Genomic DNA, 23130 nt, shown 5'->3' with positions numbered 1-23130 from the left:
ACTTCCCAAAATGCTTTCTTTAAAACCTATGCAATATAGAACGATATCTTAAAGGATATTGGCATCTTGGGGGAGGGAGTTCAAGAACATCTTTTATGCTTTATATATTTTGGCTGAAATACATTTATAACCCCAAACCCCTATAAAGTTATTTTCATTTTGGAAAATAAAAGCCACTCGACGCGAAGATTTTTATGTGATGTCATCAAACAGTAAACTCTTTTGTTAAAAATTTTTTATTGTAGTTGATTTACAATGTTGTGTTAGATTCAGGTGTACAGCGAAGTGGATAAGTTATACATATATCCACTCTTTTTTAGATTCTTTTCCCATATACGCCATTACAGAGTACTGAGTAAAGCTCCCAAACAGTAAACTCTTAAATGCAAAAACAAGAGGTCTTTTGGCTTCTAAGATACAATTTCATTTTTACACATACGGGAAAAAAATCCCTTGCCTTTTTTGTTCAGGGCTTTCTCTTACTGCCTTCTTATATCCTATTGACTCCCACACTGATATCTTCTGCTCAGACCTCTCTCTTTCTTTTTTCTTCTCTATGGTTAGCTTTGAAATTTCTTAATCAAAAATACAAGAATAGCTAATATGTATTAAGCCAGACATTGTTCCAAACACTTAATTAATTAAATCTTCACAATAATCCTGTGAGATACTACTTCCAGTTTAAAAATATATTGTTATCCCCACTTTATAAAATAGGACCTGGAAACAGAGGTGGTTAATATTCCAATTGCAATAAAGCGCAGTAGCAAAATTTGTTTCTTATAATTAAATAATTTGCTTTTGTTTTTGTTTTCTTTTCTTTTTTTTTTTTTTTTTTTTGAATTCTTCAGGAGGTATTTCCTAAGGAGTGATACTTGGAGGAAAGGGATGTGTGATTTTGCTATTTTCATTGTGTATCTCCATATTCTTTTCCCAGGATTTTTCTAATGCAGTGATTCTCTACTTAAGATCTCTGGACCAGCAGCATCAGCATCACATGGGAACTTGTTAGAAATGTAAATTCTCAGGCCCCACCCAGACCTACTGAATTAGAAGCTCTAGGTAAGGGCCTAGCAATCTGTGTTTTTGTTAAAATGCACATGCACACACACACAAACACACAAACACACACAAAATCTGCTTTTTGTTAAATTATTCCTCCAGGATGTTTCTGATGCATGTTAAAGTTTGAGAACCATTGTTCTAATGTGTAATATATCGATCAGTTATGAAAAAGATCCCATTTGTCCATATATTTCATATATGGAGGTATAACTGTATTTTTACTAATTGTATTATATCTCTTGGAAAGGTGCACTCATTTGCATTCATTCGACAAACATTTACTAGGCACCTACTATGTGCTTAAGCATGAGCACTTGGGGCTTCCCTGGTGGCACAGTGGTTGAGAGTCCGCCTGTTGATGCAGGGGACGCAAGTTCATGCCCGGTCTGGGAAGATCCCACATGCCGCAGAGCGGCTAGGCCCGTGAGCCATGGCTGCTGAGCCTGCGCGTCCGGAGCCTGTGCTCCGCAATGGGAGAGGCCACAACAGGGAGCGGCCCACGTACCGCAGAAAAAAAAAAAAAAAAGAATGAGTGCTTGAAGAACTAACAGTCTAGTAAGATAGGCAGAAATGTAATAATTACAATGCCATGTGGTAATATAGTGAGAGATGCACAGGAAGCTGAGGAAGGGCAAACTGCAATAGGTGAAAGACTGTGTCTTGATCTCTTAGGAATTGCTGCACTCCACTGCACCCTTCTGAGAAACATTATTTTGTGTGAACATATCCTGCTGTCCTAACCCAGGGACTCATACCCAAAACAAGGGTATTACCATAGCAGCCTTCCCTGTCACACAGTGATTAACAAACTCAGTAAGATCATTCCTCCTTGGTTAGAATCCAGAGGCCATGAGAGACAAGTAGAGAAAGTAGCTAGACAGTCTCCAGAGCTGCCTAAGAGTCCAAAGAGCTTTCCAATTTTAATCCACAATTAACTTTATAATAATTCACCCTTTTCCCACTGCTACATCATCTTATCATAGTTCTGTCAAATATTTTCCAAAATATAAAAATTTTCAAACACTCTCTGTACTCTTGCAAATTCACATACTTCTAATACTTTAATCACTATTCTGAATACAGTGCTCATCATTCCCCAAAAAGTAAGTGGACCCTTGAACAACACAAGTTTGAAATGTGTGGGTCCACTCACACATGGTTTCTTTTCAGTAAATATACTGGAAAAATTTTTGGAGATACGTGACAATTTGAAAAAACTCACAGATGAAACATGTAGCCTAGAAATATGAAAACACTTAAGAAAAAGGTATGTCATGAATGCATAAAAGTATATATAGATACTAGTCTATCCTAACACAGGCATAAGGTGAGTGATATTTAATATAAGAATAATGTGTTCATTTTCTTACTGTTTTATTTTGCTTTCAAAGAATTACATTACCATGCAGTATGCCTCTCTCTCTCCTAAATGGAGAAACAGCCTATCATCACAGATAAGTGTTTTTTTAAAAAAATAACAATGTTTCTAATACTACATTATGAATATAACAGTAATATTCTATGCCATAAAAATTTTATAATGATTCATTCATTAGTGTATAGGTTGGGCTACCATGAAGCAATCATAATGATTACATTAAGCTTCCATAAAGCAGTCACATTGCTGCTTCTTCATTATCAATACATGAATTGTTATATCTGTATAAATATGAATTTCTTTTTCACATTATCTTTTCATTTTTGATGTCCAGTGTTAGTAATATAGATAACATCTACCATGTTTTGTATCATATAAGACAATATTGATGTAGGTGCTGACGATGATTCATCTTGCAAACAGATGTAAACGTAGGGTATTGATAAATACAGTACAGTACTGTACCGATATCTTTTCTTCCTTATGATTTCCTTAATAACATTTTCCTTTCTCTAGCTTACTTTACTGTAAGAATACAGCATATAATACATATAATACACAAAATATGTGTTAATTGACTGTTTATGTTATAGGTAAGGCTTCCTGTCAACAATAGGCTATTAGTAGTTAAGTTTTGGGGGAGTCAAAAGTTATATGTGGATTTTTGATTGTGTGGAGTTTGGTGTTCTGAGCCCCCATGTTATTCAAGGGTCAGTTGTACTATTTTTCATTTTTATGAAAAAATGTAAGATCCTTTTGAAACTTATTTTATTCAACATTGTTTTTTGAGATTGATCCATGTTGATACAAGCAGGTCTATAATGCACTGATGAATTTTATTACAATGAATGAACAGTCAGCAAAGTTCATTCATCCATTTTCCTCTTAATAGAACTTTAGAGGAAAGCTATTTACTTTTAAAATAGTGATGCAATTAATATTTTAATAGATGATTTCAGCAATATGAAGAAAATGTGTCTAGATCTCTCCCTCCCCTATCCTTCCCTCCTTTCTCTTTCTCTCAATTTCAACAAAAACCACACAAATTATTTCAGAACAGCTGAATGGGAAGGAAAGGAGAATCCAAACAGTAACTAAAGAGAACCTTGATGGGCTTGAAGACCTCCCTGGGCTGCCAAGAAAATGAGCAAAGATGTCTCTGAGGCTCAAAGCAGACACATGGGATTGCAAGACTAACATTCTCAAAGGAGGGAGGGAACAAAGACTACTACTATTTGGAGTAGAAATATCCCTAGGAAACTCATTCTAAAATAGGAGAAAATTCTAAGGTACTAGCCAGATCAAAGTTCCACTTGTTTGAGCTCTTTAGAGACATAATTTTGAGACACAAAACAGGTTGATTCAAAACACCTTCTAACAACTCCCAGGAAGTTGTCTTGTTCCACTGAGAACAGGGGAGAGCACAGACACTAGTTCTAGCACCAGAAAACCAGCAGTACTACAGACCAACACCAGAGGGAGGAAAAGATTACAAACTCCTGAAAAAGAAACTAATTGGGAAGGTACATACATACAAGCTCGGAGAAGATGCCTCTTCATACAATGTTTGAGAGGCTCCCAGAATCTTTAGTAGAGCTGATTGGTGAAGGTCTTCCCCTTATGAAGCCAGTCTAAAGAACTGGGAGAGGGGGAGTTCCCTGGTGGCGCAGTGGTTGAGAGTCCGCCTGCCCGATGCAGGGGACATGGGTTCGTGCCCCGGACTGGGAGGATCCCACGTGCCGTGGAGTGGCTGGGCCCGTGAGCCATGGCCGCTGGGCCTGAGCGTCTGGAGCCCGTGCTCTGCGACGGGAGAGGCCGCAACAGTGAGAGGCCCGCGTACCACAAAAAAAAAAAAAAAAAAAAAAAAAAAAAAAAAAAAAAAAAAAAAAAAAAGAACTGGGAGAGGTAGCGTTTTTTTTCAAATGTGCAAATCCCAGCAAAAAATAACAAGGCATACGACGAAATGGGGAAACATGGCTCAATCAAAGGAACAAAATAAATCTCCAGAAACTGACTCTAAGGAAATGGAGGTTCATGAATTACCTGACAAATAATGAAAACAATCATCTTAAAGATGCTCAATGTACCATGTTCAAGAGAACACAGACAACTAAAGAAAATCAGGAAAATGATGCACAAACAAAATGAGACTATCAACAAAGATAAAGTGTAAAAAAGAAACAACTTCTGGTGCTGAAGAATACAAATGGGAAAATTCATAAATATGTGGAAATTAAACAACACATCATGAACAACCAATGCATTAAAGAAGAAAACACATGGGAAATTAGATAATATCTTGAGACAAATGAAAATGAAAACACAACATATCAAAACTTATGGGATGCAGTGAAGGCAGTACTAAGAGGGGAGTTTTTAGTGGTAAATGCCTACATTAAAAAAAGAAGAGAGATCTCAAATCCACAAGCTAATTTTATATCTCAAAGAACTAGAAAAAGAAGAACAAACTAAACTCAATTAGCAGAAGAAAGGAAATAACAAATATTAGTGCAGCATTAAAAAAATAGACTAGAAAAAAAAATCAATGAACCTAATAGCTGGTTTTTTTTGTAAAGATCAACAACATTGACAACTCTTAGCTAGACTAAGAAAAAAAGACTCAAATAACAAAAATATGACATGAAAGAAGAGACATTACAACTGAAACCACAAAAACAAAAAGAATCCAAAGAGTCTGCTATGAACAATTATACATCAACATATTGGATAATCTAGAAGAAATAGATATTTTTCTAGAAATATACAACATACCAAGACTGAATCATGAAGAAACAGAAAATCTGAACAGACCTACAACTAGTAAGGAGATTGAATCACGAATCATAAACCCCCTGACAGAGAAAAGCCCAGAACCAGATGGCTTCCCTGGAGAATTTTACCAAACATTTAAAGAAGAATTAACACCAATCCTTCTCAAACTCTTCCAAAAAACTGAAGAGGAGGGAACACTTCCAAGCTCATTTTATGAGGCCAGCATTACCTTGATACTATTGATAAAATGAGATGAAGATACTACAAGAAAACTACACACCAATATCCCTGATGAATACTGATGAAAAAATCCTCAACATAATACCAGCAAACCAAATTCAACAACACATTAAAAGGATTATACACCATGACCAAATGGGATTTATTCCTGGAATGCAAAAATGGTTCAACATGGGCTTCCCTGGTGGTGCAGTGGTTGGGAGTCCACCTGCTGATGCAGGGGACGCGGGTTCGTGCCCCGGTCCGGGAAGATCCCACATGCCGCGGAGCGGCTGGGCCCGTGAGCCATGGCCGCTGAGTCTGCGCGTCCGGAGCCTGTGCTCCGCAACAGGAGAGGCCACAACAGTGAGAGGCCCGCGTACCGCAAAAAAAAAAAAAAAAAAATGGTTCAACATATAAAAATCAATTGATGTAATACACCTCATTAACAGAATTAAGAACAAAATCCACGTGATCATCTTAATTGATGCAGAAAAAGCATTTGACAAAATTAAAACCTTTTCATGATTAAAAAAAGTCCAAAAAATTAGAAGGAAATCATCTCAACATAATAATGGCCATATATAAAAAGTCCACAGGTCCACAGACATAGAAAATAAACTTATGGTTATCAAAGGGGAAGTGGTGGTGGGGGGGGATAAATTAGGAGTTTGGGATTAACATATACATACTACTATATATAAAATAAGACCTACTGTATAGCACAGGGAACTATACTCAATATTTTTTAATAACCTGTTAGGGAAAAGAATCTGAAAAAGAACATATATATATCTGAATCACTTTGCTGTACACCTGAAACCAACACAACATTGTAAATCAACTATACATCAATTAAAAAAAAAAAGGCCATAGCTAACACATAGTCAGTGGTGAAAACTGAAAGCTTTCGCTTTATGATCAGAAACAAGGCAAGGATGCCCACTCTTGCCATTTCTGTTCAACATAGTGCTGGAAGTCCTCATCATAGCAGTTAGGTAAGAAAAATAAATAAAATGTATCTAAATTGGAAAGGAAGAAGTAAAATTATCCCTGTTCACAGAAAACATGATCTTATACATAGAAAACACTAAAGATTCCCAAAAAAACCCTACTAGAACTAATAAATGAACTCAGTGAAGTTGCAGAATACAAAATCAACACATAGAAATCACTAACAATGAACAATCTAAAAAGGAAATTAAACAATCTGATTTACAGTAGCATCTAAAAGAATAAAATACTTAGGAACAAACTTAATCAATGAGGCAAAAGACATACACTGAAAACTGCAAAACATTGCTGAAAGAAATTAAAGAAGACACAAGTAAGTGGAAAGACATCCTGTGTTCAGGGAGTGGAAGATTTAATATTGTTAAGATGTCCATACTGCCCACAACAATCTACAAATTAATATAACACCTATCAAAATTCCAATGGCATTTTTTTTGCAGAAATAGAAAAAAAATCCTAAAATTCATATGGAATCTCAAAGGACCCCGAATAATCAAAATAATCTTGGAAAAGAAAATCAAAGCTCAAGGCCTCACACTTCCTGACTTCAAAACACATTACAAAGCTACATTATTCAAAATAGTATGGTACTGGCATAACAACAGACATAGAGACCAATGGAACAAAATAGAAAACTGAGAAATAAACACTCACTATGATCAAATTATCTTCAACAAGGGAGCCAAGGCTAAACAGTGGTTAAAGATAGTCTCTTCAACCAACAGTATAGGGAAAACTGGATATCCACATGCAAAAGAATGCAGTTGGACCCTTAACCTTATACCATATATAAATATTAACTCAAAATGGATTAAATACCTAAACATGAGACCTAAAACTATAAAACTTATAGAAAAAACAAAATAAAAAGTCATGACATTTGATTTGGCAATGATTTTCTGGATATGACACCAAAAGCACAGGCAACAGAAGCAAACAGACAAAATGAGACCACATCAAACTTAAAAACTTCTGTGTAGCAAAGGAAACAATCAACAGAGTGAAAAGGCAACCTACAGAATGGGAGAAAATATTTGCAAACCATATAACTGATAAGGGGTTAATATCCAGAACATATAAAGAATTCCTACAACAAAATAATCCAATTAAAAAATGGGCAAAGGGTTTGAATAGACATTTCTCCAAAGAAGATATACAAATGGCCAATAAGCATATGAAAAGATACTCAAATTTACTATCAGTGAAATGCAAATCAGAACGAGATATTACCTCACATCGGTTAGGATGGACACTATCCCCTTTGCCAAAAAAAACCCCCAAAAGCCAAAACCCCAAAACCCCCCAAAGAGAAAATATCAGGTGTTAGTGAGTATGTGGAGAAACTGGAACCCATGTGCACTATTAGTGGGAATGATGTAAAATAGTACCACCACTCTGGAAAACAGTATGGAAGTGCCTCATAAAATTAAATATAGAACTACCACATGATCCAGCAATCCCACTTCTGGGTATATAGCCAGAAGAATAGAAAACAGGATCTTGAAGGGATATTTGCACTTCCATGTTCATTGCAATATTATCCACATTAGCCAAGAGGGGGAAGGAAGCTAAATGTCCATCAATATAGATAAATGGGTATAGAAAATGTGGTATACACACACAATGGAATATTATTCAGCCTTTTAAAAAGAAGGAAATCCTGTCATATGCTACAACATGGATAAATCTGGAGGACATTGTACTAGTGAAATAAGCCAGTTCACCAAAAAATAAATACAGGATGATTCCACTTATATGAGGTATCTAGAGTAGTAAAACTCTTAGAAACATAAAGTAGAATGGAGCTGCCAGGGGTTAGGGGGAAGAAGAAAAGAGGAGTTGTTCAATGGGTACAGGGTTTCAGTTTTGCAAGATGAAAAAGTTCTGGAGATGTGCTGCACAGTGTGCATATAGGTAATACTACTGTACACTTTAAACGGTTAAGATGTTGCATGAGGGGCAACAGAGACACAGATACACATAAGGAAGACAACCATGTGAAGATGGAGATTAGAGCTATGCTGTCACAAAGCAAGCAACACCAAGAATTGTCAGCAAATACCAGAAGTTAAGAGAAAGGCATGGAAATAAACTATACTCCAATATAAAATAAAATTTAAAAAATAATAAAAATATCCAATATCGATTTTTAAAAAAGAGAGAGAGAAAGGGATGGAGCAGATTCTTCAGAGAGAGCATGGCCCTTCCAACTCCTCGATTTTGGACTTCTAGCATCCAGAACTGTGATAGAATTGCTGGTGTTTTAACTCATTCTAGTTAGTGGCACTTATTGTTTTGGCAGTCTAAGGAAATTAATACAAGGGAGCCATAGAAAAGAGGTTGAAGTGAGTGCAGACCCCCCTGTTTCTGGGGCTCCCAGTTATTCTGAACTGTTATTCTAGCCCCATATTCAGACTTCAAGAATTCATTAAAATTTTAGCTGTTCTCTTCTTATCCCATTTTACGGTGGTTGCTGCTTCCTCCCATGCTCTGCAAAAGGCAAAACAGTTCCTGTGTCCCATCTCTTCTCAGAAGGGCTTGTCTTTGGAATTTCAGTTCACCTGATTGCCTTGTGGACTCAACTCTCTCATGGGCTCAAGAAAAGTTATGACTTTGTGGATTATCAGGCTTTTTCTCACATTAGAGTGGGAGAAATGTCCTCTTGCAACTTTCTACATCTTAAACAGAAGCAAAACTCTCCTCCTATAGTTAATATGAACTTTTTTAGATTTAAGAGATTTTTAATTTCTGTATACACTACAAATGGTTTTTTATCTAAAATCATGTCCAGAAAGCACTTTGCTTTGTTTATTTGCTCTGTTTATTAATACTTCTAATTTTTGGCATAAATTATGTGTACTAAGAAAATGTTATCATTTTAATATTCAATGCTTGTTAAACTATATCTAAACAACTTGATTTCACAAATCTTTATCTTGGTATTCGTTTCCATTTTTGTCTTCATTCCATATATGAATGTGTAATACATATACTAGTGCTTTTTCCTCTGAATTGGATCCATGCTAATTTCTGATTCATGGTTTAGGTTTTCATTTTTCAAAATAATCCTCTTAATACTGATGTACCTAATTTTGGTTTTCAATCTTGCTACTTATATTTTTTGATCTGTCTGTACTAATACCACATGGTTACAAGGGCAGTTGTATTATAGCACATAAAACTTTGGCAGTCAGTCTTTTCTTCTCGTGCTTTCTTCAGTGATTTTTTAATTTATATGTGCTCTCTAATTTTCTCCAATTAAACTAGCTACCATTTTAAATACATCTATGTTTACATACTATGGCAAGTTCAGAAAAAGATACTACCACTATATTGACTATATTTACCTTACCCACTCAAGAGTAATTTACTTAATTCAACCTGTTGAAAGCATTATTTCTTAATTGCACATTGACAGCATACCTGAAAATATCAAGTGTTTGATAAATAGTAATCAAATGAGTATAAATATATACTGACATTTTGAGAAAGTCTCAGCTTAAATGGGATTTTTCCCATTATGTCAAAACTACTTTGATTTCTTTATAAATAATACCTTTAATTATTTTATATTCAGCCACATTAAGACAAATAAACAATATTATATTCAACTATTTAAGACACTTAAGCAATTCTATACATGATTCATTCATTCATTCATTCAACAAATATTTATTTAGTACGTTCTGTGAGCCAGGCCCTGTTCTAGGCACTACGGTTTTAGCAGAGAACAAAAAAGACAAAGCAAATCACTCTGCTCTCATGCAGCTTACATTCTAGAGCTGGAAGAAAGAAATAGACAAGATAAATAAGGAAAATACATGGAATGCTATATAGTGAGAAGGAGAAAAAGAAAGCAAGAAAAGGGATTAAGAAGTATGTGTGTGGTGGCCAGGAGGGAGAGTTAGGAGTTAGGTAGTGGAGCTAGTGAAGATCTCACTGAGGAAGTGACCTCTGAGTCAAATCCTGAAGGAGGTGAGGGAAGTGCCACATGGTTTGTGGAAGATCATTCCAAGCACAGGGAACAGCACCAGAAAAATCCCTAAAACAGAGAGAAGGCTGAAGCAGGTTACCTGGTGAAGAGTAGTAGCAGGTCAGGTCAAAGAAGTAAAGGGTTTTTATTAGTAAGATAGGAAGCTACTGGAGTTTTGAGCAGAGTGACTTGATGTTACTTCTGTTTAACAGGATCACTTTGGCTGCTGTGTTAATAGGTTGAAAGGGGCAAGGGTAGAAGAAAAAAGATAAGTTAGGAGGTAGTGGTAGAGGTGACTGGACTCTGCCTGTATGTTTAGGGTAGAGTCAACAGGACTTTCTCTAGGATCAGATGGTAGGTATGAGAGAAACAGAGGAGTCAAGGATAACTCCAAGGCTGAGAAACAGGAATGATCTGATTGTCTGTTACCGAGATAAAAAAAACTAAAAAGAAGTTTGATGGGAAGGAAGATTAGGTGTTCACTTCTGAACATGTTAAGTTTGAGATGAATGTTAGACATACAAATGGAAATGTTAAGTTGGCAGATGTATATACAAGTCTGGAGTTCAGAGGAGAGGTCCAAGCTGGAGATTAAAAATTTTTTAGTAATTACAGTATTAAAACTGTGAGAGTAGATAAGAGAAATGGGTCTAGGTAGAAAAGAGATAAGGTCCTAGGATTGAGCTTTAAGGAACTCCAGTGTTTAGAGGTCAAGAAAATGAGAAGAAACCAACAAAGGAGATTAGAAGGAATAGTCAGAGAAGTAGGAGGAAAGCCTGAAGGGTGTGATATACTGGAGGCCAAGTAAAGAGAATGTGTCCAGGAAAAGATAAGTGATTATCTAGGTCAAGGCTGTACAATTATTTAATGACCACACATCCAACTTAGTACATATGTACAAATTTCTGAATAATCTTAATATTCTAACCTCTATATTCATTAATGATATTGGATAAAAATCTCATTGACAATCAGGATTTATTTACTAAACAGTACATAAAATATTACAATAGAATATATTAGCATACATGTGTATATGTATGAAGATATATTTTAAATTTATTTTTCAACCTAGAACAGCATTTCCTGAAACTCTATTCCAAGGGTTATTAAGATTTTATGAGCCAAAGAGTTCTGGCCACACATAGGTTTGGAAAATGCTTATTTGCATTATAAATTTCCAAAAAAATGTGATATTTTCCAAACTTATATCATTATAGAACCCTTTTGGTTTACGAAGTCCCTTTTAGCTGTATCAGCTATTCTGAGTAACACAGTTTGAGAAATATCAAGTTAAAAGCCTGGACAACTTTTTTGGTCCTCACTGTAGCAAAATTTGTGTCAGCAAAGTTGTTGGGGGATATTTTCTTTCTGCCACTTCAGCACTTTTAATGAAAACAAGAGCTCTCTGCTTCTATAACACTTATGCTAGAAGATATGATGACCTTTGCTTTATTTTTACACTGATAGTTCTGTCTGTTCTCAGGTTTTCTACTGTTACTCATAAAATGCCAAAATGAAGAGTTGCTTGATTTCTTTAAAAATAAAGTTCCATCAAATAAATAAAATGTGCAAAGCAAAATCAGTACATTTTAAATTAGAATAATGTATACTCATACACGGTTAGAAAAATGTATACTTATAGATTAAACATAACCCAATATGATCAATTAATCAGCAACATGTTATACAGAGCTTTTGGTAAAATTACTTTCCCTTTAGGCGAACTGTCCACCTTAATGGTTCTGTGGTGTTATTAGTTTCCCCATATTCTGACTTTGAAATGTGTGGAACATAAATGATTTTTTTTAAATCCATGTTTTCATCATTTCCCTAAAAGTCTAATGTTCATTTAGTTCCCATCCTTCAACCTGAAAAATGGGGCAGGGCAGAAGATTTGACTTTCAAAAGTACTGTTTATCTCCAGGTCAAAGATAGAAAGGAGAAAGGTACAAGCAGGAAAAAGTCAAATAAAAGCACATTTTGCCAGTGCAACCCCACTTAGCTAAATATTCTCTCCTTTTGCCTCAAAATGCCAGCTTTGTTTAATGAAGCATGGCGAAGTTTACTGGAAGGTCTGCAGTCCACCCCCACTCACATCCCCCACTTTATCTCTGGCCTGCACTATCTCCACAATTCTCAGTTTTGTTTTGTTTTCATTCATTTCATTTATTTGTTTTAAATGACAAAAAAAGACAAGACAGAATTCAGGAGGTATACTTCTCACGAACACAAACACATGTCTTGGGACTTCCCTGGCGGTCAAGGTGGTTAAGACTTCGCCTTCCAATGCAGGGGGTGCCAGTTAGATCCTTGGTCTGGGAGCTAAGATCCCACATGCCTCGCAGCCAAAAAATGAAAACATGAAACAGAAGCAATATTGTAACAAGTGCAATAAAGACTTTAAAAAAATGGTCCACATCAAAAAAAAAATCTTAAAAAAAAAGACATGTCTTACTGCATAATGTCCCATTTAACTTCACACATACAGAAGGTAGCTCTAATTTTGGTTACTATTGGGTTGGCCAAAAAGCTCATCTTACGGAAAAACCTGAAAGAACTTTTTGGCCAACCCAATATATCGGTGAAAGATTTCTTGAAGTCTAATTCACCTACTTAACTCCCAATCCTCCACCCCAATTCAGAGGTTGACTGTATAAAAACTTTTTTCCCCTAGTTTTATGGAGATATAACCTTACATTAGTTTAAGGTATACAACACAATAATCTGATCACAATAATTTGATATATGCATATACCACAAAAAGAAAAACCTAACTCTAAGCCTCCAATTATCTATCTTAAAAGGAAGCCACAACCACTGGAATCTCATACTACCTCATGAGTAGGAGAAATTAGAGTAATTGATCTCCTCGTTGGTATCTTTGACAGCAAACTTTCAAAAATATCCGATTACTAACTTTGAATCAACCTTGGAAATGTCCTAAACACAACAGAAGCAGAGGCTGACAGTCTCTGACACAGCAGAAGCTTTATTATGGATAGACTGTGTACATTTTATACCAGTAGGAAATTTCCTAATACAGAAAGCAAGTTTTTTCTATAAGAGTAATCTCACAAGTTCTTACAGTTAAACCAAATAGGTTTTCTGGGTCCCTACATAAGGCTCAAATGTCTGTGACCTGTGCCACAGGACAAAGTTCATGATTCAAGTCCAATGATCATTTCTGAGCAAGCTAACTCTTTAACTAGTCAGACTTACAATCTGCCTTTATAGTCACTATGGAGGCCCTTCTATACATTAACTTTACCCAGTTTAATGTTACTATTACATTCACTTTGTTTTCTTCTCTTTATATGTCTTCATCCCTTTGCACTATACGCATTTTTAGAAGCTACTTCAAATATTTAGAACAAAGCAAGCTATAAATAAATTTAATTAACTCATCTTTTAAAGTCGTTTAAAAATATTAGGTCCCCATAATTCGGTTTATAGGACTCATTGTCCCAAATGTGCACCTCTGTGAATACAAGTTAAATTCATTCACCTAATAAATATGTTCTAAGCACTTACGTGTGTCAGGCACTGTGCTAGGTGCTGGAAAAAACACTGGTGAATAGGGTGTCAGTCAGAGATAAGTACCATGGAGACAAGTAAAGCAGAGAAGGGGAAAAGGGATGCCATGGGGGGAGTGGGGGAGGTTACAGTTTTAAATAAGATGTCAGAGAGAGGCTTACTGAGAAGGTGACATATCATGACCTGAAGGATCTGAAGATGAGGGATTAAACCACATAGATATCTGCCACATAGATATCTAACACAAGAGCATTCCAGGCAGAGAAGCAAAGTTTCTGAAGCAGAAGAAAGCTCTTTCTGAGGATCAGCTAGACGACCAGGGTGGCTGGGACTGACTGTTAGGAGATGACAGAGAACTAATACAATATTTACGTTTACCACGTGGGATGCATTGTGAAATTTTCTGTTCTATGTACTTTCGTTTAAAAAAAAATGCTGGTTACAACTTAGTCAAGCACTAAAGAATTAGTTCTTCCCCAATGAATTGTAATGTGCAACCCTTGGAAGAAGAAGCCATTACCTATTGTTCATGGATACTGTAAAAGTCACCTATTCCTAACTAATGCTATCACCAAAACAGTGGATATCTGTTTTTAGGGAAACAGTTGAATAAGTTAATGCCAGTGGCTTATTTAATCTTTTTTTTTTTTTTTTTTTTGCGGTACATGGGCCTCTCACTACTGTGGCCTCTCCTGTTGCGGAGCACAGGCTCCGACACGCAGGCTCAGCGGCCATGGCCCACGGGCCCAGCCACTCCGCGGCATGTGGGATCCTCCCAGACCGGGGCACGAACCCACGTCCCCTGCATCTGCAAGCGGACTCTCAACTGCTGCGCCACCAGGGAAGCCCGGCATATTTAATCTCAAATCATTAAAGATAATTTAGGTACTCAGAGAAAGATAAATTGGCATTTTCTCTTCTAGCGACCATCAAACTCCTAGTCACGCTAACTATATTCTCTGGAACCTATCTCCACTGAATCCTCAAACAATGCTAAACTAAGCGGAAGTTTGTTTTTATTAGTCCAGAAAGATAAAAGTAAAAAAAAAAATTTAAAGGGAAAACATTTAATACCATCCTTCTACTAGTATGAGGTTAAACCAACCTTAAATGCTATAACAGTCTGGGTGTGAGAGTAGATGGTATTAGAATATTAAATAAAATACCCTTAGGGCCTATAGGTTTTCTCTGTGCTATGAACTAAAGAATAGTTAATTAATTAGACCAAAGTCAAACTGATATTAACCGTTCATTCCTTTGTCACAAGTAGCAGTATGAAGTGAAGAGAAACGCTGAGTCTCCTTAGAATCCAAATGCATGGAAAGGGATTAATAGTGAAACGATACTGCTAGATCAGTGACTGCAACTCAAAGGGAAAAATGCGTTTTATTTAATGACCAAGTACACAAATACAGACACATACATTTATATATATATATGTATACCTATGTGTGTGTATATATATATATGACTAAAACGATATTTACCCTTACCATTTGGGATGAATTGTAAAATTTTCTGTTCTATGTACTTTCATTAAAAAAAAATGCTGGTCGCAACTTAGTAAACAAATTTTGCAAACCAGGTGTATGTTATAACACATAACTGCTCTATAGCATTATCAATGCTAACTTATAATTTTAGGGAAATTTATAGTCTTCCTCCCTCTTAGAATCAGCCCACTGGAGTATTCTATGTACTCAAAGAAAACAAAAATTAGCATAGCCTTGTTAACATGTATCCAGCCTGGACAGGTACACGCTTTCATTCTACTTAAATCACCTACCTTCCTAGCCCCAAGAGCTGAGAGAATAAGAACCATTAACTTTTAGGTTGAGGGTTCTTTTCCCTAAACCATGTAGCCTCTGAGAGCATAATCTGACCTTAAATATTTTTACCACTTCATCCTCATTTTCTTAGTGTTGACTGAAGTTTTTATAAGATACAACAAAAGACCTGATTCTAAACTTATCATGCCAAGTTTACGCTTCTCTATCAATGAAAACTTATGGCCACAGGACATACATTCTTTTGGAAAGCACTGATTTCTTGGCTGTAGTCTAAAGAAACATAAGCAGTAAGAAAGAACCTAAAGGCCAAGGAAATTGAAATCAGAGAAAAGGATATAAAATGGAATGTATTAATGGATTTTAGTCCCTTTAAGCTTTTTTTTTGTGAGAGGGTTCAAAGGAGAGCTTAATACGGATGAGACTTGAGGCTTTTGAAGAGGATCTAAGTCTTGATGAAGTTATTCAAACTCAAATCTTGAATGCATAATCATGGTAGGCCCCAGGGTCTTCAAAAACTTGTACGGGATGCTTTAAAAGAAAACACAAAAAAATTCTACTAGCAAGTCTAATAAAAGCTTTTAAGGGTTTTGAAAAGCTATAACTCTTTGATCAGTAATTAATCAGATCACTAGATACTATGCTGAAAGAACAAAAGAAAACAAAAAGAAATAAAGAAGAAAAGGAAAGAAAGATTTTAAAAAGACATAGTGTACAGAATGGCTAAATATGTTCATTGGTTTATCACTTTGATTAATATTCTTCACTTCAAATTGCAACTGAATTTAAAGTTCTTACAGAACCACCATGGGCTGTAGTCAGATAAACTGATCTAATGATAATTTCCTGAATCTCTTTCACTGCTATTCATGATATTTGATTGTCTTAAAGGGCTTTTGATTTCTGACAGCATGGCCAAATTATCTGTTGGATGAGACAGCATAGAATGAAGTTGATTTTGTGGGGTAGAGAAAGAAGCTAAATTAGGAATATCATGGTTTGAAAATATTTAAACAGGGAGAAAAATTAACAAAGCCTTAGAATGGAAAAAGTCAGACCACTTTGCAAGCTCAAATGAAAAATATACAGTAAATCTCACTGACTATTTGTGCTCATTCTAACTTGTTTCTTTTACTTTATCTGCTCCCATAAACCTGTTTTTTTTCCAAGAAAAAATTAAGTTTTTAAAAATTAATAATAATAATAGCAATTTATATTTACTGGGTCTATATTTTGTGCCAGGCACTACTCTAAGCACTTTAGGTAGACTAATTCATTCATCCTCAAAACAATCCCATGAATTAGATATTACTATTATCCCCAATTTATACATGAAGATACCAAGGTACAGAGAAGTTAAACAATTTCAGGTAGTTTACCTCGCTAGTAAAGAGTGGAGTCAGGATTCAAACTCAGGCCCTCCAGCTCCACAGCACCAAACTACACCCACTATTCTACAAAACTGGTTTCATTACACAAAATTTTCCAGAACTAGGGCTTTCTTTAAATCAGCATTGTGCCATGTCACAATCGTTCACTGCATATTCTGATTAGAAAGTGTAGTGATTAATTTAAGTTTCCCAACAGTAGTAATGTAGTATCAGTTTCAGATGTCACTACTCAGAAGTGACATCCTATAGGAATATCAAAGCAGTTTAAAAATAAAGCATGCCACTTAAATATTAATAGTGGTAGAGGATTATAGATGACTTTACTCCTTTTGGGGGGATATACACATATATTTTTTCTATATCCTATTTTTTGTAAAGTGGACATGGATTACTTATGCAATTTTTTAAAAAGGTTTTTTAAGCATGTCATCACCATTATTTGCATTAATATATACAATAAACTTATTAGATAAGTTTGTTTTTGCTCTATTTGAAGAGAAAAAAATGCAAGGTAGAGTAGGCTTTATGGTAATAATGAAATAATAATAGCTATTATTTAATTAACACCTAGTATAGGCAAATCTTCTACATACTCTTCAGTAAATTCCTATTTTATAGATAAAGAGATTGAGGCCTAGGATGAATAATAAACTTAATTAATAAAAACAGCTAGTAGATATTGGAGCCCAGATTCAAATCGTGTTTACTGTTCTAGCGTCCTTGCTCTTTCCACTGTACAATGCATGTAACCTCTCCAAATGCCAAAATAATCTGTCTTTTGTTATTAAACACACGGAAGAAATCTCTATAATTTAGGTATTCTTAAATAGAAAATACTGAACATAAATTATTTAAGTTATCATTTTGAATATCCATGACCACAGAGGTGTTCTCATCTAATCAAAAGAGCTCCAGGGCTTCCCTGGTGGCGCAGTGGTTGGGAGTCCGCCTGCTGATGCAGGCACACGGGTTCATGGCCCGGTCCGGGAAGATCCCACGTGCCGCGGAGTGGCTGGGCCCGTGAGCCATGGCTGCTGAGCCTGCACGTCCGGAGCCTGTGCTCCGCAACAGGAGAGGCCACAACAGTGAGAGGCCCGCGTACCACAAAAAAAAACAAAAAAAAAACAACAAAAAAAGAGCTCCAGGTGCTACAATTTTAAAATTAGTCGGTCGGCTTTCTGACTTCCTTCTTGTCCATACTTGTCAATGTGCCTGCCTCTAATGGGAGCACTTAGCCCACTCAGAATCTGTTGCTTCTAGTACACTGTGGAGTTAGATACCAGTTAATTAAGCATGTTAGAACTGTGTCTAAATGTAAATAAACAGAGTAAGGACCTGAGAAAGGCATATAGATTCTGTGTCTTATAATTTGGGAGCTCAGGTAGTTCTATTTCCTGGTTATAGGTAACCTGAAGCTGGTGGGTGAATGACTGGTAGATAAGTTAGCTCTCAGTATTTAAATACAGGGATAACAGAATGTATACACATACTATAATAAACCACTTTATTGCACTAAAAATTTTTTTTCAGGTTTAAAAGATACCTTAATAATAATCTGGTACAATCTCCCATACAATGAGAAATACCCTCTACAACGTTCCCAATGCTCAAACTCTGATTAAGTGACCCTAATGACTTGGAGTTCACTGCCTCTTGACACAATCTGCTCCACTGTTGACTAGTTCTATCTATACCTTCTCTCATTTAGAACTAATTTTGGCCTCAAATACCAGAGAACAAGTGTACTTCCTATGGAGTTTCTCCAACTCTTCCAAAGTCTTCTATTTTCTGAACAAAGTAGTCCCAGTGCCCTCAACCTAGAACATCACAGTTGTCCTTTTATATAATTACAAAATTGATTAAAAACAATTCTCTTGTTCTCCAAGGTTTCTCTAATAATTAATATACAAAAACTGATTGTTTTGTAGGTAATGGGTCTAGTTAATCCATCTTGGTCATACACAATTGGAATGCTAAGAAAAGCTTAGGGACCTAGCTCAATTCCAACTGAACAGCAATAACCTTTTCAGTTCTTCCTTCTTTTCCCCCTACCCAAAACAATGCCACAAAACAGAATCTTAAAAAATACCCTTAACCATATCTTGCATGTTACTAGATTTTAACTTTCTCATTCTCGGGCTTTTGTCTACCTTCACATCACTTGGACCCTGTGAATGATCTTAAAACTTCCAAAATTTTTCAAGCTGTTCTAACTATTATGAATTACCCTATAACAGGCCTAGCTCTGAGGCCTTAAACTTCTGATTTTTTTTTCTCTTGCATTAGCTGGATATCTTCTTCTGCGGAATTTGTAGTTTTCACATAAAATGTATGTGAAAAAAAATATATATGTATTAAAAATATGTGAAATAATATATATACATGTTTTAATATATACTGTATTATACATCTTTGTACATACACAAACACAGGTATCTTCCCAATTCTATGTTCTCTACATATAACTTACATTCATCTATAAGTCACCTTTACCATATTCATCTTGACTTAGGAAAACACAGTCTACCCTTGGATTCAATTCGTTGCTATCCATTCTCTTAGCAAGAATAAGAAGTCCCACTCTAGGCATCCTGCTCACTGGTTTCCCCCTGGTGGCCAGTAGTGATTAGTCCCACAGATCTCAAGAAGCAAAGCATCATTTAATAGAAATGATTATATGCAAAACAGTCAGCCAAAGTGTGGTATAAAACACCTGGCATACCATAACCTGTTTTATTCCATTAATCATGACTCAGCCCCTAGATTAGTGATCTTCATTTTGCTTTTAACAAGATATACATCATGTATTTTATATGATAGTAGTATCATATAGGTATGTATCTTACATAGCCTATTCTCAAGCAAGTTTCAAATAAAATCCCTCCACTAACAAAATGAAGATTATTATATCTTTAAATTTCTTGTATAATTCATTTTACTGTCATACTACTGTTATTCCAAATTTCCCCCAATGAAAGTGTGGAGAGGGGGCTTCCCTGGTGGCGCAGTGGTTGAGAGTCCGCCTGCCGATGCAGGGGACACGGGTTCGTGCCCCAGTCCGGGAAGATCCCACATGCCGCCGAGCGGCTAGGCCCGTGAGCATGGCCGCTGAACCTGCGCGTCTGGAGCCTGTGCTCCGCAACGGGAGAGGCCACAACAGTGAGAGGCCCGCGTACCACAAAAAAACAAACAAACAAACAAAAACAACAACAGAAAGTGTGGAGAGACAAAGACAGCTAGAGAAGTAAAAAGTCACCAGAAGTTTTTGCTGAGTTCCAAGGCAGATAATCAGCCAAAGTAATATTCTCAATACAGAATGAGATTATCCAAATATATCTAAATGATCTTTTTGGCTTCCTGATTTTATAACAGAGAGAACAAGTCATTCTTTGAAATGTCTTAGGCCAGTTCCAGACATCAAGAACAAAGTGAAATAATAACGATAAGATGTGTTTAAAGAGTAGAATCACTGAAGAGTAATTCAAATCAAATAAAGTCCATCCCATTCGGTAATAAGGAGAGGCTCAGAAGAACCATGCCAATGCAACACAAACATAGCTTGCAAACAAAGGTAACAACATCCATATCACCTGGGAAGGTCAGCCACATAGTATGAATTGTGTATGAGCACTGAATTCGGCAACACTAAGCACCTAATTTATTCACAAATTCTTACTATGAATAATAATCTAATGTCAAGGTTAAAAACCTATTAAAATATCACCAAACCTTTCATGCAGCTCTGAAATAAACAACTCATTTGTGCAACCCCACTCCTTCTGAACAGTGCAAATAACCATAAGGACAAAAGTCGTAAGGAATAATAGTGGGCTCCCATAATTAGCCTAAAGCCTTGCTGTTTGTTTCTTAGTATTATAAAAATAAAAACATGTCCATAGTAAAAAAAATCAATCCATCAGAAGGAGAATACAGAAAAAATATGAGTCTTCTTCCTACTCTAGACTTCTAGTTTCATTCCCTGGGGATACCTATGTCAGTAGTTCCTTATATAGATTTGAAGAAATTTTACAAGTATATACAGAAATACATGCTTTTAAAAACACAAATGAAAACATACTATACATACCATTCTGCATTGTTTTTCTCAGTTAACAATGTATCTTAGAGATTTTTCCATATCTCCACCTACGGATCTACTTCATTCTAACAGCAGCAAATACTACATTATATGAAGGCATTTATTTAACCAGATGTCTGTTGAGGGATGTTTAGGTTATTTCTAGTTGTTGTTGTTGTTTTTTAATTTCAAATAATATGGTGATGAGTATCTTTAAATACAAATTTTTGTGTGCAAGTGCAAATATATCTGAAAGATGAATTCCTAGAAGCACAGTCTATTTTTAGAAGTGAACAAATTCTAAACAAGAAGCCAGTTTATCTACAGAGGAGACCAGGAAAAACTATAAGTTTAATAATTAGTGATTAAAAGGTGCCTAATATTATTGCAAAGTTAGAAGTTAAAAGTTTTGAAAATTAAAAACTCCTCAACTAGGAAAGATAAAATAGAAGAAAGAGAGAACTTTTTTACCCCTGGGACAGAAAGATAAAAGGCCTGGAGAATGAATCATCTAAGATATTTTTTAAAAGAACAAAGAAGAAAAAATTAAAAAAATATAGCATAAATAAGGTAGGATTAAAAAAAAAGATATTTAGGGGCCTCTTTTCTTGCTTTAACCTAAGGCATAAAATAAAATTGGCTAGATTTGGGACAAATACTATTACAGAGCCAAACCTGGATGTGAGATGACCTAATGACTGCTTGAGGTCCCATACCTACAGGGTTGATATACTCCACCAGGCTCTAAAATGTTGAAAGGAGATCTCCCCTCCACCACCCAAAGAAAACAGAGCAATAATCTTCCAGGAATAAGATATCTTGTCAATCTCTTTAATTTCTGATCAATTTTACAGAGAAATAGTAACAATCGCCTCATATATACTGAACAAAGCTCAAACCTCTTTGGAAGGTCCAGATGAAAACATAATTTAAAAAGATTCAGCCTATATTTTCAATCACAATCCCACAATTTTCTAGACCAATCCAGGGCTATTTCTCACCTAACATAAAACAGTTAAAAACTTACCTTTCCCAAAGTGCTAGGATTTGAATGCCAAAATACAATCTGATTCATGTTTTTGTCCATTAATGGTCCGTGGGTTTCTTTAAATGAAGTCCATGTTAGCGTCCACAGATATCAGAGTTCTGCAAAACTGAAAACCTCAAGAATGTCAATGCACATACCCAAGTTACCACTTGGATACCAATTCATGATGAATATCAGTTATAATAATTATTATGAATATAGGCATTTAGATGTGCAAAATCAGTGGACATGACATCGAACAGCACATTTAGGTAGCAAAATTAGACTTTATGACATTAATATTAATACAAATCTAGAGGTACCAAATTTTTATGTATCCTAAAAGTGGCACCATAGTAAGAGCACACAAAGGTGGGGATGATTTGGATACCAACAGTTTCCAGAAATTGGGGAACAAGGTTTAAAGGCAGGCAAACTTAAAAAAATTAGATGTCTTCAATAAGGTATTCACATGCCTACTTTTAGTTCTTTCCAACCTATTTTTAAGAACAGCTTAGATTGTTAAATCTAAAAATGCTTACTAGTTTCTTCTTTGTAAAACAAACAAAAAGCCTTAAATTCAGGTTTTCCTACTCCGTCATATCCAATCTAATAATAACATTCTAGAACAATTTAGGAGCTATTACCTCATTTGATAGCATGAAACCCATACACATAATCACCTCCCTAGATCTAGGATCAATCACTGCATCTAGATAGTGATTCACTATCTAGATCTTACTACAAGCCTGATGGGTCACATGCACTTTTTTCCCATTTGACAACCAAAAAGAATCTGGTTACACTATTGTTCTTTAGGTCTATGCCTACTCTTTATTCCATTCAAGACACCTAAACAAATACTTTACAAAGGAAACAATTTAACCTT

At 35.6% G+C, this 23130-nt stretch overlaps 1 protein-coding gene and 1 pseudogene across 3 annotated transcripts in view; both read right to left on the bottom strand.

Annotated features, from left to right (window-relative positions):
• MAP3K13 (mitogen-activated protein kinase kinase kinase 13) overlaps positions 1-22327 on the bottom strand; it is a 166150-nt gene extending 143823 nt beyond the window's left edge. For 2 of the 3 annotated variants that reach the window (XM_060099252.1, XM_060099254.1), the window contains exon 1: positions 22242-22327. The gene's annotated coding sequence lies outside the window, so the exon portion shown is untranslated. The remainder of the gene's footprint in view (positions 1-22241) is intronic. The other variant, XM_060099253.1, reaches the window with a different exon arrangement.
• The window catches only part of LOC132490739 (nucleophosmin-like), a 39071-nt pseudogene extending 16744 nt beyond the window's left edge, over positions 1-22327 (bottom strand).
• Positions 22328-23130: the final 803 nt, after the last annotated feature.

The sequence above is a fragment of the Mesoplodon densirostris genome, chromosome 5, assembly GCF_025265405.1.
Source record: "Mesoplodon densirostris isolate mMesDen1 chromosome 5, mMesDen1 primary haplotype, whole genome shotgun sequence".
NCBI lineage: Eukaryota > Metazoa > Chordata > Mammalia > Artiodactyla > Ziphiidae > Mesoplodon > Mesoplodon densirostris.
The sequence above is the reverse complement of the archived record's forward strand: the minus strand, read 5'-3'. Positions and strand labels throughout refer to the sequence as shown.